Source organism: Tamandua tetradactyla, chromosome 1, assembly GCF_023851605.1.
Source record: "Tamandua tetradactyla isolate mTamTet1 chromosome 1, mTamTet1.pri, whole genome shotgun sequence".
NCBI classification, from domain to species: Eukaryota; Metazoa; Chordata; class Mammalia; order Pilosa; family Myrmecophagidae; genus Tamandua; species Tamandua tetradactyla.
Genome location: NC_135327.1, coordinates 205814828 through 205822169, shown reverse-complemented (window position 1 = coordinate 205822169; position 7342 = coordinate 205814828).

Sequence of the window (7342 nt, the reverse complement as noted above, 5' to 3'; positions counted from 1 at the left end):
AAGGTAGGACTTCAAATGAGCACTGCAGGAGACAAATGCCAAGAGTTCAGGGAGGAAGCAATTTCTCTCAGCTGAGGGAAAGAAAGGCTTCAAGGAAAAGGTAGTCCTAGAAGTAGTTTTTAAAGGATGACTGAAGTTTATGAAAAGGGAGCCTTCAAAATAAATTTAAGTGTAAGAATGTACATAGATGGCACAGTTTCTTGAGCAAGCCAAACTAAGTTCCTGTAGTAGATTGATAGGAGATGTGTACGGAAATGGAGGTGAGCTCAGATGGGCAAGGGTTCAAAGGGCGGACATATTGAAAATGTGAACTTGTCAAGGCTTTTAAACTTGGGAAGGACATGGTCAAGGCAGCATTTTAGAAAGATTAATTAGGCAACTTGTTGGTAGATAGAAAGAGAAGGAAGAAGCGTGGATGGTAATTCAGTGATTTGACTATGATGTCATTCCAGATGCAAAATGAAGAGACCGGGGTTCGTGTCACAGAAGTAGAAATGAAAAGAATGGCTAGCAGCAATGATCAGGACAGATCTATATGAAGGAAAAATTTCCACAACTTGATAAGACAGTCTATAAAAGAAGTGATATCCCGGGGACTCTGAGGTTGCCTAATGCCTTAAAATACTGATATTACCCTGTTTGTGCAAGACTCCTACATTCATATCAATTGCCTATATGCCTGATTGATGCCAAAATATTCTTTAAAATGACTTTGTCATTTGCTTAGACACTTTTCCAATAAAATTAATATGTTGCCTTTTAAAATATTAGACTGCAAGTAACATTCCATTCCTAAATCCAGCATATGGAATTTTTTCAAGAACCTATGATATTTAACATTCTGTAGAAATCCTCCTGTGCTAAGGGGACATCCAAAGGCTTGACTAGTTCTCCATTTTGCCATTGAGGCATAATTGCATTCTGACCCCACAGTTATGCGGATAAGAGCCCAGGAGAGAGATTGGAAAAAGACTGTGAGTCAAACACCATAACAGATCACTTGAAATTGTAGAACCCCCAAATGAACTGATTCCAAATACGTTTTTTACTGACCTATGAAATAAACTAGTTTCTTTTCTTAATGAATCCATTAAAAAAAAAAGGAGATAGGATATGCATAAAAACTATTAAATTAGATCCAAGCCAAAATATCCAAATAGTATCCAAAATGAATCTAAGTCAAACCTATATTTTAGTTGTTGGTCTCAAAGAGTTGCTATAATTAAGCAATTACCACTTACCGTCCACTCTGAAATAACATGTAAAACACCCAGGAAAATGCTGGGGACACTTGATGTAACCAACCTTCCCTCACCACACCACTTACATTTCAACATACATTGCATTTTTTCGTTTAAACAACAAGTTCCAGAAAGCCATGCCTACAATATACTTTTTTTCTTTTTCTTTTTTCTTTTTTTTTTAAAACGGGAGAGCGCAAATGCAGTCCCCCACTACCACAAATTATGCAGTCAAGTTTCCCTTTTATATGAATAAAACCCTAAATTTTCCCCACAATCCTATATTGGTCCTTAATGGCCTGTCAGTTAGAATTACCCTAAAAGATCAGGCATGCTTAATTGGAATCTGAGACACTAAACTAAACCAATAAATAAAGTTAAGATCAGATTATGTGCAGAAGTCAGGAAAAAGAAGATTACAGGATAAAGGCAGTAAAGGAAGGATCAAAGTTAGGCAACAAAACCCAATATAGATATCGAGGTTCCAAGAAAGAAGAAACAGAAGAGTGGAGTGAGACATTATCTCAAGCAGCAAAGCACGTTGTGCCCAGGGCCTCTAACAGAAGTCCATGTAGATAAACGCTAAGTGGCTACATCTGGTATGCCAATCCTGCTTGTTTACTAGTCACTTCCTGCTGAGAAAAATCACTAGTTCCAGTCCGGGCACAACATAGGAGAATTCTGTGATCAGTGATAACTATTGTGGACACAGAAGGGTGCGGTGACCTTACACGGGCCCAGCAGCAGTGGTTTGGGAATTTCTATCAACCCAGTGAGTAGGGCAAGTTGGAAAACTTATCTTGGAGCTATATTTGCACAATGCACTTCCGTAGCTTGTAAGTGTATTTGGCATATTTTGGTCCAGGAGATTATCCGTTTATATCTCCAGTGGAGATGATCAGAGAAATGGCTTATAAATAAAGAAATCAACAAAATACACCAGCTCTCCAGTGGCCCCATTTCACATGGACTAATCCTTGTAAGGGTTGACCTGGGGATCTCACTCCCATTTCCTCCCATGTCCCTGCCATTCTAGAAACAATACCTGGCCTTGGCCAGAATTAATTCTCTTGAGACAATCATTTCTCTGGAGTTGGACATGAAAATTTAGCAAAGGGAATTAAAAAAGGAATCTTTTTAGGGAAACTTCGTCTTCCTCAGAGTAGCTGCTACAGGCATCTTTTGTGTACAGCTGAAATTCCTGTTATCTGCCTGTCCCGTGGACTTCCTGCTCCAAGGGCACCTCAGCTGCTTTGGTAAAATACCAGGTTCAGGAGGCATGATGTCATCTTCCTCCCAGGGCTTTTGGCCAAATTTCTTACACCGTTCAGGCCTTAGCAATTCTTCTCTGTAAATCTGTAGGGTGGGGAGGTGGGGGAGCAGGGAAGGGGAGCTATCGTAAGTTATCTCTACAGTCGCCTCTAGACCCAATTTCTGGTGTGTCATTTCTCCATCCTGGTTTTATAATGCTTAGTCCACCTCCTCCTTTACCAGTTCTCCCACATGCTTCAAGGACCCTCACCCTCACTCTCTTACTTGGGGTCATAACCGCTTTTCCTCAAATTGATGAAATTCCCTGTGAAGACAAGTAAACAAACTTGTTTACCAAATGCAGTGAGAGAAAGACTGAGAAAATATTGTCACATATAAAGACTTCTGGGTCAAGATGGCAACTTAATAATGTGCACATTTTAGTTCATCCTCCAGAAAAATTACTAAATAACCAGAAACAGTACAGAACAGCTCCTGAGGCCATGTCAGTGACCGGACAACACAGCGTACCCCAGTCTGGACCAGCTGGACCGGCTGTGAGCCCCCCCAGAACCGTGAGTTCCCCAAGCCGTGGCGGCCGGTGCCCCTCCCCCACAGGCTGCTTCCCAGAGGGGAAAGGAAAGGGAATTTACCAGCAGCAGGGGCTGAGCCCAACTCAATGCTAATTGTGGAATTAATTAACAAGTTCTGACTACTAAAAATAGGCCCCCAGCTCAGGTGAACCTAGTCAAAGCGGAGGTCACTGATTTTTGCCCTGGAGCCGAGGGGGCAGGGCTGACGGAAGAAGAAAATAAAAAGGAAACAGAGGTTTTTGTGGCTGTGTTTCTTCCACAAAGGCTTGACTACCCTACCTTTGGATTCAGCGGCAGGACTTCTCAGGCTGCAACTGCCTCAGACATAGGCAGAAATAAGGTTGTTTGAGAGCTTGTTTGGAGCCTGTGCCTTCCCTAGGGGAGGGGTGAAGCTAACTCAGGTGGAATCCCCCCCCTCAAGGAATTCAGACACCAGGGCTTGGTAATGTGAAGCCATTAAAACCAGCCTATAACCTCTCCTCTGTCTCCACCACATCCCCAGCAGGGAGAGTCTGCCAAAGTTAAAGGTGCCACATCATCTTATGCTGGTGGGACCCGCAGGCAGACAAACACCACATACTGGGCAGGATAGGAAAAACAGTGTCCAGAGCTTCACAGGAAGGTCTTTCAACCTGCTGGGTCTCACCCTCAGGGAAAACCGATGCAGGTGACTCTTTCCTCCTGATAGGAGGCTAGTTTGGTCTGGGAAAATCCGGCTGGGGTATATAATACCTAAAAGTATTGTGGAGGGGGGGGAGGAAGGTACCATACAAGCAGGGCAAGAAACAAGAAAACAAGAACTGAAAAATTCTCCTCTGTTAAACCTAAGCTAGAGGTCCAGATAAAGCTGAACTGAATGTCAAAGAACAGACAACAAATTCATCCAGCAAGAAAACCCTAGGTAAAGGAAGTGAAAGCAATCTCCAGAATAAAATAATTAAGGTAATTAAATGCCTAGACGCCAGCAAAAAATATTGTCGCATATTGTTATTCCTTGGCTCCTCCCGACCCTATGGCTATAGGGAATTCAAAACCTAATGCAGGCTGAGAGTGTGAAACTGGGTCAGCAGTAATGCCACTGAATTGGTCTCGTGTGTGTGTGTGTGTGTGTGTGTGTGTGTGTGTGTATGTGTGTAGTGGGGGCAAAGGAGGGCTGGGGGAGGAGCTGTGTGTGCATAACTACATGCTTTTAAAAAACACTTTATCTAGAAAGGATGGGCAGTTGCTAAACCTGAAAGAACTTGACTGGAGGAATGGGATATAGGTCACTTGGCAAAGGGGATTAAGAAGCAGCACCTTCAACTCCAAAACCTGTGCACAAACAGTTCCTGATTCTGAAATCTCTTTAACAAGAAATACTTCCTTTTAGTCATAGGAAACTGAAAACTAAAACATGCATGAGAGGAAATACCATTCCATTCACAGAACAGAGGACTGAGTGTGGACAAGACTTTCCACAGGGATGGGGGCTTTGGATATAGGGAGAGGGGGATGTGAGTAATGGAAATCATCTCCAACGGCCCCATAACTGCCCACTCTAGCATTTGAGAATATAGAGAGACACTCTTCCAAAATAACACACAGGATTGAATTGTAGGAGTGTTTGCAAAATAAACTTGTCAACTAAATGACATCATGATCACAATTGCTTATTTATCTAAACAAAGATCTGGATGGGCTGAAAATTTCTGCCAAGGTTTCTCCTCTATATTCACCTTTTACTAGGATAAGGGTACAAGGTTGTGATGGAGTCATGAACTGTACACGACTTCTGTTGACACATGTCCCCTTCCCCAGCACTCGTTCAGTGAAATCACCCTCTCCTTAGCTAGATCCCAGCTAGACTGACTGGACGCTCTGTCCTGGAACAATTATTAGCACTCTGACAAAAAAAGAGGAAAATACCAGGAGACCACAGTGTCTGGTGGGGGGTGCCCTGGATTTCTGCAGTTCTATCCCTGCCTCCCAAGCTACTCCATTCCTGCCCATTTCCAACTCATCTCATATCATCACAATATCCTTCCAAAAATTTCCTTTAGCCTAAGTTGGCTGGAGTCTCTTTCAACCAAAAACCCCCAGTACATACTCCAAAGGAAAAATTGGTCATCCAAAAGCTGGAAAGAAAATTAGTTTTGACCTTGAGTTCCTTCATTATGTCACCCAGGCTCCAGGCACTACTTTTGGCCCTTTATTCACCAGGAATGTAACAGATGTGGTGTTGCGCTATGATGCACTGGCTGCTCCCCCTTCAGGATCCCCCTTATTCTTCTCCCCACTGTTGGGAGAGCCGCCAACACCAGCCCTGGGGTGTCAGGTCTCCCGAAGATTGACTCCTCTGAAGAAAACTGCCTCATCCAAGATTTCATAGATTTCTAGAGGCAAATCAGCACCTAGTAACTGATGGATGTGGGGCTACATAAGCCTTTTAGTAGCTGTTTAGATAATTACATGACTTTTCTCTTTCAGTAATAATTTAATGACTCTAATAGATTTTTTTAATGTTGAATCATTCATTCATGAAATTAAATCGCCTTGGTTATGGTGTCATATTTTGATAATAAAACCACTATCATTTGATGAACTACTATTTTATTTGGATTTTTTGGCTTAGAGTGATGAGTTACAATACTCTATGTATTTTTCTACTTTTGTCTTTGTTTTCCAATGCTAGCTTACCTGGGTTTGGTTTCAGGATTATATAGAACTTTATCTTAAATTTAGACAATTAAATAACCAGTTTCTTGATATTTGGTCCACAACATTAAATATAGAATCTCACAGCTTCATTGAGTGCTTCCTAATCTGGGCAGCATCCCATTCAGAAAATACAGGGAAGTTCCACCAAGGAAATGGAAAGGGAAAGATTATATGGGGTGAGCTTGGAAGCAACTGAGGAAATGTTCCAATTTGCTGATGTTAAGTTTTCTTTTTACATGGGGCGGTGCTGGGTGGTGTCTCTTACAATGTGGGGAGCAGAGGTACATTGATTATTATGCTACGTTTGTCCAAACTGCCTCTACCAGACCGAAACCAGTTTATTGCCAGATGTTGTTTATCTGCAGTTCTGTAGGTGTGTTCCATTTTCTCAGGAAACCCCTGAAGGTTTTGTGTCTTCCAGAAAAACTCTTCTCAGAAAGGGGTTCCCTTCCAGCAATGCCCAATCCCAGCCATTTTATTTTACTTAGCTACAACTTACCTGAAAATTTTTTCAGGAAATCATTGTTTAATAACTGTTTCAATTTCTTATACATATATTTAACTTTCTATTCATGTTTTCTACTTCTTTTTCAAGTAAATTTTTATGTTTTCTTGAAATATTATCCATTTACTTTAGATTTTCAAATTATTAACAAAACCTATATAGTGATCATTTTGAAATTTTAATAGCTTATCTTTATGTCTGTTAGACACCATTTCTCACTTCTAATGTTGTATATTTTTTCTTTTTTTTTTTTTTTTTTTTGCTTAAGCCTGCCAGAGATCTGTTTTTTAGAAAGTCAATACTTTGTTTTATTAATCATTCAAAATTATTTTTTCTTACATTATTCGCACCTATGTGAAGGATTTTTTTCCCTCTGTTCTTGAAGTTCAACATTTCAACAGGGTATGTTAAATATGTAGGTATTTTTCTATAGTCCTGCCAGCTGGCATCTCATGAACTACCATTATAAATAAGGGAGTCTGTGAAATGTAGTCCATCAAGTGTGCACATATCTCAGGTTCCGTTAGTAAGCAAAAAGCACACAATGAATATTAGGTGGATAACTATAGCCTCTACATACTATTACTTCTATTTCTAAAGGAATTGGATTAAAGAGCATTTGCATTTTTTAAAATATTAATAGTCATTGCCTATAGCAGTTTTAAGCCCTTGGTACCCCAGAAAAGGCCATGTTCTTTTAATCCATTCCTGTGAGTATAGACCTATTATAGGTGAGACCCTTTGATTAAGTTACTTCAATTGAGATGTGACCCACCCCAGTCAAGGTGGGTCTTGATCCTCTACTGGAGTCCTTTATAAGAGGATAAAGGACACAGAAATGAAATTAAGAGAAGCCAGAGAGCTCAGAGAAGCCCCAGAGAGGCTGAGAGACAAAGACACATCCACAGAAGCTGTGGACCTTGCTCTTGTGTTTGTGGGATGGTTGTACAGCAGAGAGCAGGGTATGGGGTGGGTCACTCATTGCAGTGATTTGTTTCAGGGCAAGTATAGGTGAGGTTGGAGGCCTTATATTCCTGAAAGAAATCAACTCCCAA